The sequence below is a fragment of the Zingiber officinale genome, chromosome 2A (assembly GCF_018446385.1).
Source record: "Zingiber officinale cultivar Zhangliang chromosome 2A, Zo_v1.1, whole genome shotgun sequence".
Taxonomy (NCBI): domain Eukaryota; kingdom Viridiplantae; phylum Streptophyta; class Magnoliopsida; order Zingiberales; family Zingiberaceae; genus Zingiber; species Zingiber officinale.
In genome coordinates, this window is record NC_055988.1 from 29,423,331 (window position 1) to 29,436,771 (window position 13,441).

Sequence of the window (13,441 nt, forward strand, 5' to 3'; positions counted from 1 at the left end):
AACAGGGTATTCAGAGAATACTTAGATAAGTTCGTTATCGTGTTCATCGATGACATTCTTATCTATTCAGGAACTCAGGAAGAACACGCAGAGCACCTGAGGATAGTATTGCAGACCCTTCAGCAGAATCAGTTGTACGCCAAGTTCACAAAATGTGAATTTTGGTTAGATCAGGTGTCCTTCCTGGGTCACATCATCTCAAAGGATGGTATCATGGTAGACCCCAGTAAGATAGAAGCTGTGAGTAACTGGAAAAGACCCAAGAACGCTAGCGAGATCAGAAGTTTTCTGGGATTAGCAGGTTATTACTGGAAATTCGTAGAGGACTTCTCCAGGATAGCCTCCCCACTGATAGCTCTCACCAGAAAGAACAGAAAATTTCAGTGGACAGAGGACTGTGAGAACAATTTTAGCCAGCTAAAGAGAAGATTGACCAGCGCACCTATTCTGACTCTACCAGAAAATACAGACAGCTTCGATATATATAGTGATGCCTCGAAGTTGGGACTAGGAGCAGTGCTGATGCAAAATGGCAAGGTGAACGCCTATGCATCCAGACAACTCAAGGATTATGAGAGGAATTACCCCACTCATGACCTTGACCTTGCAGCAGTGGTGTTCGCTCTCAAAATTTGGAGACATTACTTGTATGGAGCTCAGTGCAGAGTGTATACAGATCATCAGAGCCTGAAGTACTTCTTCACTCAGAAGGATCTGAATATGTGACAGCGCAGATGGCTAGAACTGGTCAAAGACTACAACATAGACATCCTCTACCACCCAGGAAAAGCAAATAGGGTAGCAGATGCACTTAGCAGAAAGTCCAGTGCTACCTTGTTATCTTTAGCAGCCATGTCACCACCCCTACAGAAAGAGATCACAGATTTCGGTCTTGAACTCATAGCAGGACAGCTCTCTATTATGACCTTAGAGTCGACCTTGCTTGGTGACATCCAGACAGCTCAGGAACAGGATCCTGAAATTCAGAAGATCAAGCAAGGATTAGCAGAAACAAAAAGTGGAGAGTTCAGAGTGTCCGCTAGCGGGGTGTTGTATTTTGGTGACAGATTATGTGTTCCAGATTAGGAAGAACTCAGAAGGAAGATTTTAGATGAGGCTCACAAGACTCCCTATGCGATGCATCCAGGATCCACCAAAATGTACCAGGACTTGAAGAAACATTTTTGGTGGCCTGGGATGAAGAGAGACATCGCTCGATATGTTAGCACCTGCCTAACCTGCCAGAGGGTTAAGGCAGAACATCAGAGACCAGGAGGAGTTTTGCAGCCTATTCAGATCCCAGAATGGAAGTGGGAAGACATTTCTATGGATTTCATAGTGGGACTACCCAGAACCACGAATGGTTTCGATATCATCTGGGTAATAGTCGACAGGTTGACTAAATCAGCCCACTTCTTAGCTATCAGGATATCCTACTCCATGGAACAGCTAGCGCAGTTGTATCTCAAGGAGATCGTTAGATTACATGGAGTCCCACGAACCATTATATCAGACAGAGACAGTAGGTTCATATCACACTTCTGGGAGTGTGTACAGTCAGCGTTGGCACGAAGTTAAAGTTCAGCACAGCCTTCCATCATCAGACAGATGGACAGATGGAGCGAGTAAATCAGGTACTCGAAGATATGCTCCGAGCATGTGCCCTAGACTTCAAGGGAAGTTGGTGCAAATATCTGAGTCTAGCAGAGTTTGCATACAACAACAGCTATCAGGCCACTATCGGTATGGCACCTTATGAGGCTCTCTACGGGCAGAGGTGTAGATCTCCAATCTGCTGGTATGAGAGTGGTGAACAGAAAGAACTAGAGCTTCAGACAGATCTAGTAGCAGACACCACAGCAGCTATACAGCAGATCCGCCAGAGGGTAGAGACAGCTCAGAGCCGCTAGAAAAGCTATGCTGATACACGGCGCAAACCTTTAGAGTTCTCAGTTGGGGATTCAGTGTTCCTCAGAGTAGCTCCCATGAAGGGAGTAATGCGTTTTGGGAAGAAGGGCAAACTAAGTCCCAGATATGTGGGACCATACCTTATCAGCAGAAGAGTGGGCAAGGTAGCATATGAGCTAGAGCTACCCCAGGAAATGTCAGCTGTCCACAATGTATTTCATGTCTCTATGCAGAAGAAGCATATCCCAGATGCCACACAGGTGATTGAGGCCCAGTCGGTACAGATCCGCGAAGACCTCAGCTATGACAGTCGGCCTATTCAGATAATAGACCGAGCAGTTAAGAAATTGCGGAACAAAGAAGTACCATTAGTCAAAGTTATTTGGCACAGTCACACAGCAGAAGAGGCAACTTGGGAGACAGAAGCCAGCATGAGACAGAAGTACCCAGAGTTATTCTAAGTTCGAGGATGAACTTTTTATAAGGTATGGGGGAATGTAACACCCGAAAATTCTCAAAACTATTTTAGAAATATTCTATGATTTTTCTGGAATTTTAGAATATTTTTACAGAATTTTTAGAGTAGTGAAAGTAGCAAAAATAAATAGAAAACGAAAATAGCCTAGGCGGGAATTGAACCCGAGACCTATTGGGTCCTATGACTTATGGTGAACCATGGTAACCAAGTGAACCCAGCAGGGCCATGCTGAAAGGAAAGGGAAACATTTATATTTAAGTTTAAGTAGGGTCGAATACCCACTTGATATAAATAGGGAATTAATTAGTGAGGAGATAATTTTTAACGAGACTTCTCTTCTCCTCAACCTAATCCCGCCGACCCCTCTCCCTTCCTCTTCTTCTCTTGGTGCCAACCACAAGCAAAGGCTAGGGTTCCATCCCCTAGGCTAGGAGCACCTTTCGGCGATGACTCCGACACGAGGACGCTCCCCTCCGCGAGAGGAACGCGTAGACGCGAGAAGATCATCGAAAGGATCGTCTCCTCCGGAGATTTAGCGATTAGAACCGTAAGAAAATCCGAGCACGAGGTAAGAAACCCCTCACCTGCAGTATAAGTAGCTTCCGTGTGGATTTTTATGTATTAGTTTAGTAATATGTAGAATACCGACACAAAGGATGCGAATTAGCGCATACCAAGTGTTCGATTAAATTGTTTAGCACAGAAAAATGCCACTTAGGCATTTTAGTAGCTGAGATAAATGCAATAGAAGCATTTTGTAGCCTATTTAGTCTTGCTCCAGCTTTTACAGGACTAGATGTCCAATGGGTGGGCTCCCACAGTCGCCTCTAGGTTTAGATAACCTAGTTCTAGGTTTAGACAACCTAGTAAAAGCAAGACAAGGATTTATTAGCTTATGTTCAGTATTTTACTTTCTCAGTGGCACTGTACTGGATTAGATATCCATTGGGTTGGGCTCCCACAGTCGTCCCTAGGTTTAGATAACCTAGTAACCCTACTAAATTCGGGACTTGCAAACCCGGGTCTAGTTAGGGATGCGCGCACAGCACGTACAGGTGCCGGGCCCATCTGCAGCATGATTAGTATTTTCATCTATTATATATGTATTTTTAAACTCTCACAAAATAGTTAGGTGAAATCAGTACAGCTTTAGCATTTGTTAGAATTAGCTCAGTTCATGTTTCAGCTCAGCTCTTTCTCCTATGATTATGTATGATAGCTCTATGCTCAGCTTTTGTTACATATCTTTAGATGATAGTATGTCATGACTAGCTTTGATTTTTATGTATGAAAGCATGCCATGCTTTAGTCTAATCAGTACATATTTCAAATAGCATGTTTTAAAAACATATTGCATCGAATGCATGTTTTTGTGAGGTAGATGGTTTCTTACTAAGCGAAAGCTTACAGATACTTTTCCTTATACTGCAGATAAAGGTAAAGGAAAGATGGACTAGCGGAGGCTGGAGGGCAATGCGATGAAGATGTGTGTGGATGGAACTTGGGATAGAGATCTTAGGGAATTTCAGCAAGTTTGTTTTAAGTATTAGAACCTTTTAACATTTTGTTATTTTGCACCTTCGTATGTTAAGTGTTATGAATTAGTTAATCATGCATCCTATCATGTTTAGAACGCTATTTTTGTGATGTTAGAATGTTTGGCATTTAGTTTAGAACTGTTATAAGTAATTTTGGCATGAACAAGTACTGAAATAAGACCTTTGGCACGAAATCAGAAACTCGAATCGGTCAGCTGATCAATTTGAGAGTTTCCAATCAATCGAAGGATCGACTGGGCAACTCGTCTCGTGAACAGTAGGCCTCTGGATCGATCATCCGATCGATCCAGCAGATTCTGTCGCGAGCAGAAGACTCTGGGATCGATCACTAGATCGATTGGCCAGTCTGGATCGATCAGCCGATCGATCCAGAATATTGCCCCGAGCACAGTAGCGTGCTGGATCGATCACTGGATCGATCCAACCCCAGTCCCGCATACAGTAGCCAGCTGAATCAATCACTGGATCGACTCAACCATTCCAATCGATCTGTGGATCGATTGGGAGGCCTGAAATCAGCCGGGAAACCTTTAGTCCAGCTCCTTGACCATGAGGGATGTAAAATATATTATGAATAGCTTAGATTACACCCTCTAGCACATATAGAATAAAGAAATGATAATAGTTTAGCAAAGTTTTAATTAGTACAGCTTCCGCACTTAGATTTAATGATGGTCATGGAATAGTTAGCACAGATTAATGTAACGATCGACCTCACAGCCTAGTTAGTAGGAGGCGGGTCGTTACACCAGATTGTTGACAAAAGCAAAAAAGCCCAACCAGATTGTGAGATCGAATACAAGGGTATGTGGATGAAGATTAAGAGATGAAGAAGCTCCAGACACAAAAGTCCAAGGTATAGGAGGTTCATTGGCATGAGGTACTCGTGGGATGAGGATAATGAAGTTAGGCATATTTTGGCCATTAGAATGGTTGAAAAATAATGTACCAATCTATTGGTAGAGTCTAGTAATCAACTGATACATTTGAGCTGATTCTTGGACGTTTGAAGATAAAATGTTGCTGCATTTCCAAACCAATAAGAGACATTTTAAAGCAACCAACAATGATCAAAAGTAAGATTTGTATAAAATAGTTTACTTTCATTGTATTTGCTTTTATATCTTGTATTGCTTGTATTTATTTAACAAAATAAGTTGTAAGAGGCTTCTCCGTATCCAGATATATTTGAAAAGGAGAAAATTTAGTGGTGGTAGTATCGCTAGGAATAAGTCTTGGAGTAGGAACTAGGGGTTTCAAACCAAATAAAATCTCAATTTGTTGTGCATGTGTTTACACTATTTTATGTTTTTAATTTTCATTGCACATTAACGTCCTATAGATAGGCACAACTATTGAACAAACACAAAAGTATTGAAAGGAGTTATTCAGCCCCTCCCCCCTTTAGCTCACACTAGTCCCAACACTTAACATTCGACCCTCCATGACTTGTTATGACTTTCATCTCTCATCCTTAACATTTGGTCCTCTATAACCTATTAGAATTTCCATCATTGTCAAATATCTGGTCAATATTGACTCATTAGTGTTGGTGCAGTTGACACTAATGATAAAACCTGAGTTTTGAGGAATGATAAGTTGATTAAAGTTAGATGTGTTGTTGATCTAACCTTGTTACCGAGTGCACAGAGTTAACTAACTTGATGGGTCAAGAGAACCAGACATCAGGCAGGAAGTCTAGTCGGGATATGCGATTCTTGATTGATGAAGTCCAAATGTAGGATTCTGGTAGGAGGTCAGGATATTCGATTCCCGATGAGTGAAGCTCGGATGTGTGATTCTGGCAGGAGGTCGGGATGTTCGATTCCCGATTAGTGAAGTCTGGATATGTGATTCCGGCAAGAAGGCCTGGTGGGTCAAATTGGAGGTTAAGGAGGTAACTTAACATTTTGTAAGTGGAGGCAAGTCACTAGAGAAGAGTGACTTAGTAAGGACGCGTCCCATTTTGAGAGGACAGTAGACGTCGATCCAGTTTAGGTCCATTTAGAAAACTTAAACAGAGACTATGACTAGATTTGGGTCTAGAGGACAGGATCTAATTAATATTATTTTTATTGTGCGAACTTTGTCTTATAGAGTATACTTTATTTTGTTGGACTAACACTTTTTGTAGAGCGAAAGTGGCCTCTGGTGAATAGTACCCGATGCGCCTTCCATGCGATGGAATGCGCCTTGAGCTGGGTGATAGAAGGCACCTTTAGGAGCTTAAAAGGTGCCTTCGGTCGGATAAAATTAGACTTCATTGACGATAAGAGGCAATTTGTTCGGGATAAAAGTTTGCCTATGGAAGGCACCTTCAACCCTCTTTAAAAGGGCTACTCAACCAAAGCTTTGATACAACTCAAGTACAACTCTTCTACAAGCTTCTACGCATTCATTAGATGTTTGACTACTCCAACTTCATGTTGCTGCTTTGCTACGATACAACTACACCCGACTGCCACTGAGAAGCGATCTAACACTGACCTTAATCCATTAAAACTACAAGTGTTGGATAACGAAGTTTCATTTTGTACTTAAGATTTCCATAAAGGAAATTGTAGCTTGTTACACTTTTTCTATTCTTTTTATTGTACTGGATCCCCTCTACAAGCGGTTCTGGAAGAAGTCTATAGTGAATTACCTATCAATAGATCCACGAGACCTGAGTCTTGTAGTAGGAGTCGGTAAAGGTTCTGAACCAAGTAAAACCAATTGAGTTTGCATACTTATATTTTTGCTTCTATTTCTATGTTTAATTTTGCTGCGTACTTTTGATTTCAAAAGCAAAAGATAAGTTTTTTTAAAACCACATGATTCACCTCCCCCCTCCCCACATGCGTAACGATCCAACAATTGGGACTTTATGTCTTATGCTAAGTGTCCAGTCATCTATGATTCACTTGGACTTTACTTCTCATATCAAGTATTCGGTCCTTCATGACCCGCTTAGATTTCGCCCTTGACAACTCCCTGTTAGATTTTCAATCGTCAAATATCCAATTAACCATGATTTACTTAGACTTTACCTTTGCTAACTCGTACCACTTAATGAAGTTTGAATTAGCAAAGAAGAGGGAAACCATGTCTGATTAAGGTAGGGCATAGCTGAGCTAAGGTGGTATGACCTTACTAAGGTGATATGTCTTTGACGTAGTTAATACAGTTAGTTAAGATGGATATATATATTGTCTAAAGTAGGCGAGCATAGAACAAAGTAACCAAGGGAGATTTACGGACTAATGACGTCTATTTCTTACAATAATCACTTATAGGTTGTCACATCATTCAGTAAACTCAATCCCAACAAATGCAAAAGGTAAATTTGTTCCTGAGGAATTTTTTCTCTCATTGCCTTGATACAAATATTATACTTTAGTGATGTCATAGTAAATCTCTCTTAGGTGGATAGATAAAGTATGATGAATAACTATTGAAGTCATAGTTATTGTAAATGGATATAATTTTATGAACAAATCCATATTAAATTGGATCATACTCCATTCTATATTTGGATGATATAAAAAATTCTAAAACATTGAAGTTTAACAATATTGAACTTGTATCTTAATTAATGCTATGAACAAAAGTTAACATGATTCATGGATTTGTCAGGCAGAGCAGAAGAGCCTAGAGTTTTGGTATGATTTTGATTGAGAGCCACAAGTGAGTAAATTTTGAAAGATCATAACTTTTAACTTGGGTTAAACCATATGACTTTTAACCTATCAAATTGAAGTTCATGCATATGTCTACAATTAATTACTGAGTGGAACTTGTAATGGCCCAATCTTAGGCCTAAAAAATATCATTTAAAGTCTTTTTGAAGGATGCAAACAACTTTTATCATTGTCTTAGGGTTATTTTCATCTTTCATATAGTTAAGTTTTTAAGACTATTTAAACTATTTGTTTAGTTGGTTTTAAGAAATCATTTTGATCAATTAACTTTTCTAAAGTTTCTTTTCCCCAAAATGGATAGTTTTGGATTCTTATTTTCCTAGTATTCTAATGAATCAACATGTATTTAGAAGATTAATTATTTCCGGTGTTCGTGTTCGAATATAGGATTCAATAGCTCCATTACATCGATTGTTATCAACACCAAACTAATTTTGTGTAATCATGCTACCAAGAAGGCAACAATGCCTTGACAACATTTATGAACGTGATATGGAGAAGCGGGTTCGAGAGATGATTGAAAAATGGTTTAAACTAGTTGTACAGATCATCTACTCGAGATGATAATAGAGATGTTGGGAAACCAAAAAAGAGAAAATCTGGCTTGATGAATAACAATGAATGGCATGTAGGATTGTAGACATGCTAGAGGGAGAGGGGGGTGAATAGCACGTGTTGCATTTTCACTCATTTCGAAAAACACATAGAATACGCAGTGGAATAAAGAATGAAAAGACAAGCAACGCTAACAAGTTTTTTTTTACTTGGTTCAGAGCCTATGGCGACTCCTATTCCAAAGCCGACACGTGAGAGTGCTTTCGATGGGAAATCACTATAAGATCGAGAAATCTTTACAGGATCAATTACAATTGCAATATTAAAACTAAGCTACCGACAATACAGAGATGTTGGAAAGGAACGTTAATTGTCGGCGTAGCAGTTGAGCGTTGTTGAAGCGTTTAGTTGTAGCACACAGGAGTTTTATTTTCTGTTGCCTTGAAGTGCTGGCCAAGACCCCTTTTTATAGCCTCCTCAAACTTGATCCAGATCCCCTGATCTCAGGATCAGGTCTTGACTCGACCTAGATCGGTAGACCGATCCCCAGGTTCGGTTGACCAATCCCACCTGAATCGGTCAGCCTTCCAATCCTGGTTCAGCTACTCAGATAGAGTTTCTTCGTTCGGTCGACCGAACTCCCCATTCGGTCGATCGATCCCCAGCTCATTTGGTCTGATCAACTCGGCTCGACAACATCACTACTTATCCTCGGTTCGATCAACCGATCCTGAGGTTCGATCAACCAATCCCTCGGTCAAACTCGATCTAATCTCTGAAAATCTGATCCTGCTGCACCGGGGTTTGGTCGACCAATCCAGACATTCGATTGATCGATAAAGGTTGAATATAACCCTGCAATAAAGTGTTAGTCTCCTGCAAAACAGAGTTAGACAAATAACAAATAATTAAGTAAAACAACTTTTGATAGCCTTCGGACTGTCCGGTTCTGACTTCGAATTTCCTCCGGAAACCCTAAGTTGAACCGACGCCTATTATTCCCTCATAGGGGAATGCGTCCTCACCTACTCCTCCCAAGAGAAGTTACCTGTTGTTAGACCAGTCCTCCAGACCGACTGGACTTTCCGCCTAAGGTTACCACCCCCTAGGACCTCAAGTTACCTCCCCCTAGGGTTTCCCATAATCTAGAGTTACCACCCCCTCGACGTAGGGTTACCTCCCCTTAGGATTTTCCATAACCTAGGGCTACCACCTCTTAGGGTTTTCCACCAGTCTAACCGCAGCTAGGACTTTCCATCACCCAGGGTTACAACCCTTAGGACCTAGAGTTACCTCCCCCTAGGGTTTTCAACCTATCTAAAATTCTCTAGGACTTTTGCCTAAGACAACTTAGGACTTTTCTGCAAGCTTAACCAACCTTATTAGACAACAAGACATATTAACTTTTGAATCCTTTGCCATTATCAAAACACAGGTTTGATCGTCTGGTGCTTCCTGCACCAACAATCTTCTCCTTTTTTATTATGACAACCAGGTTAAAAAGTTAAATAAATATATAGCAATTTAATGAAAAACATTTTAAAAATATTAGCTCTCCCTTAATTTATCACTCCCCTTAACTTTTTACCATTCTCTCCCCCTTTGCCATATATCAAAAATAATTTCAGGAGGAAAGGTTGTTTGACAAAAAAGTTTTTACTTTGTTTAACTTAAGCTACCCCTGAAGGACAGCATTTAAAAAAAAATTAACTAATTTTTAAGCATTCAAAGTGAGTCAACTTTTTCAAAAAACTTAGCTAAACTTAGATTTGAAAATAATCACTTTGAAAAACACTTAGCTAAATTAGAAATGCTTTGAAAATACTTAGCTTTTTCAAAAAAAAAAAAAAAAACTTTGTCAAGTACTTAAGTTTTTGAAAAATTTTTGACAAAAACTTGGCTTTAAAAATACTTAGCTCTATAAAGGTTTTGGAAAAAGCTTAGTTAAAAGTACTCAGCTTAAAAAGGATTTTGATAAAATCTTAGTTTAAAAAATTTGATAAAACTGAGTTAAGTACTTAGCTTTAAAAAGAAGTTGATAAAAACTTAGTTAAGTACTTAACTTTCTGAAATTTTGATAAAATCTTGGCTTTAAAAATACTTAGCTTTATAAAGGTTTTGGAAAAAACTTAGTTAAAAGTACTTAGCTTAAAAAGAATTTTGATAAAAGCTTAGTTTAAAAATTTTGATAAAAACTAAGTTAAGTACTTAGCTTTAAAAAGAAGTTCATAAAAGCTTAGTTTAAAAATTTTGATAAAAACTAAGTTAAGTACTTAGCTTTAAAAAGAAGTTGATAAAAACTTAGTTAAGTACTTAGCTTAAAAAGCTTTTGATAAAAACTTAGCTTTAAAAATATTTTGATAAAAATACTTAGCTAAGTAAATAATTTCTTTAAAACATACTTAAAAATACTTTATCCAAAACTTAGTTTCTTTCTTTTCAAAAATAGTTTAGAAAACATTTAACTTCCTCTTTCAAAAGTATTTTGAACTTTTGAGAAGTTTAACTTTGAAAACAATGCTTTAACAAAATAAAAATTAATGTCTTAACCTTCCTTTCACTCCCCTTTAATTAATGCCAAAAATGTTTGAGGGTCCTAGAGTCCAAGCATGTAAATCAAAAGCATAAAGGTTATTATTTATTTTTCTAATTTTCCATCTCATTCATTCTATATTATCAAGCATGTTTAACTTATGATGAGTGTGAGACAGAGTTAAGTTAAGTTGATTTTATCTTTATCTTTGAAAAATATTTATGATATAGAAGTATATTTCAAAAATAATCTAAGTTAAATTTGGATTTTTAAAAATACTGAATTTGAGATTTTAAAATATAAGTTTGAATTTGAAGATTTCAAAATGTTGAAGACAAAAGTATTTTAAATTTGAGTTTCTGAATAATTAAGTTTGAATTCGAAAGCATATATGTTTGAGTAATTAAATTTTAAATTTTAAAACTTTTAAACAATATTTTAAAATAATTATGATTAATATTTTGAAAATTAAATCATTTAAAAATAATTTACTTTGATTAAGGATTTTAAAATTAATTGAAATTAATTATACTTTTAAAATTTATTATGATTTGAAACTAATTAACTTTTTGAAATTAATTATGATTTTAAAATAATTAATATTTTGAAATTAATTATGATTTAAAAGTAATTATAATTTAATTATGATTTAAAAATAATTATAATTTTAAAATTAATTATGATTTGGAAATAATTAACATTTTGAAATTATGATTAACATTTTGAAATTAATTATGATTAACATTTTGAAATTAATTATGATTTTGCAATTAATTATATTTTGAAATTAATTAAATTTTTATAATTAATTATATTTTGAAATTAATTATGATTTTATAATTAATTAGATTTTGAAATTAATTAAAATTTTATAATTAATTAGATTTTGAAATTAGTTATGATTTTATAATTAATTAGAATTTTAATTGAGTTAGTTTTAATTTAATTAATTTAGGTTTGGTTAACTACTTTAAATCTAGGTTCATCTCACCCTTTTCTAGATTTTCAATCAGGAAACCTTAATAGTTTTATGAAATGGTTAATTTAATCTTTAATTTAAATTCCAATATAAGGATTGATAAATATTTAAGTTAGACTAAGGTTTAACAGTTAGTTAATTAAATATCTATTTTAATAATTAGCTTCCAGGCTATGGCGAGACACTAGGCCTTCTTGGGTATGAGATCATCCATCACTTCTAGACAAAGTATTTTAAAGAAATTAAATATTTAATTTTATTTCTGAAAATCATAAGTCTAACTAGTCAAGTGTGGATCAAATCTAAGTCTTTATCTATCCTAATCTAAGCATGTATAATGAAAAATAATAAAGTAAACATCAGACAATTCTATTTTATGATAAAAATGATCTTTTTGTTGGCTCCCCTTGGATCATAGCCTCGATAAGGTCTATCAAGGTAATGAATTTGATCTTTGGGGATCCAATATTGACCAAGTCCAACTTGATTATTCAGATTAGACTTTGGAACCCATACTTGGACTGTTCTTCTATGTATGCGATTAACAAGTGATAGATAAGATCTAAACTTACGGTTAGCCTTATATCCAAGTCCAGATCGATTGCATATGACTCTTTGTTTTCCAAAAATCAGATCCAAATTCTTAGAACCCAAGGTGAACTGTTCCAATGTTCTCTTTAGTTCTTTGACTTGATCTTTCAGACTGAAATTTTCTTTCTCAAGTTGTTGAACTTGAGTTGAAGTGAATAGGTTCAGTCAAAGAGCTTAGGCTAGTCACTTCCTTAAGGGTTGTTACCTCCTTTTGGAGTGACTTGACTTGGATATTGACTTGGATAATTTATGCATTAAATAATTAATTAAATTGTACAATTTATCTACATGAGAAGATCTTACAACGTTATTTGGCCCTTCGAAGAGGGATACAGATCTGTGGCTTCTCTCAGACTTGGTTTCTGATTCGCTCTCGATTTTGGACTCGGACTCGGACTCGGACTCGGTTTCGACAACATACGCTTGTACCGGTAGGGCGAGGATGCTTGTTTTCTTGTGTTCTTCTTCGTCCGACTCTTATGATGACTCAGACCACGTTTCCTTCAACGCTTTCCTTTTTCCTTGCTTCTTTCTTGTACCTGCAACCAACACAATACTTTTCTCGGCTGAGCGTGCATTAATCTGTTTCTGTAACTCAAAATCTGAAAATAATTAATCTAATATAATAATTGAAAGATCCTTGGATACTTTGTAAGCATCTATCATTGATGCCCACAAGGTATTCCTTGGAAAAGCATTCAGCGTGTACCTGATGACATCGTGATTCTCTAATTTTTGTTCGATCGTGTGGAGGCCGTTCAGTAGATCTTGAATCCGAGCATGTAATTGACTTACTGATTCTCCATCCTACATTTTTATATTATATAATTTATTTAATATTAAGTCTCATTTACTTACCTTTGTGTCGGAAGTGCCCTCGTGCAGGTCAATCAATTTTTCCCACAACACCTTTGCATTATTGAAGGGACCAACCCGGTTCAACTCTTCTTTGGTTAGGCCACATTGAAGAGTTTGTGTTGCTTTTTCATCGACATCAATTTTCTTGTGAGTTGGTGCATCCCATTTGTCACCGGGGACAAGTGCTCCGGTGTTGTCAACTGGTAGGGAGAAGCCCATTTGATGATGATCCATATCTCTACCTCTGTCTTCAGATTGTACTCCATTATTCCCTTCTAGTAGTGGATGTCTTCATCGGAG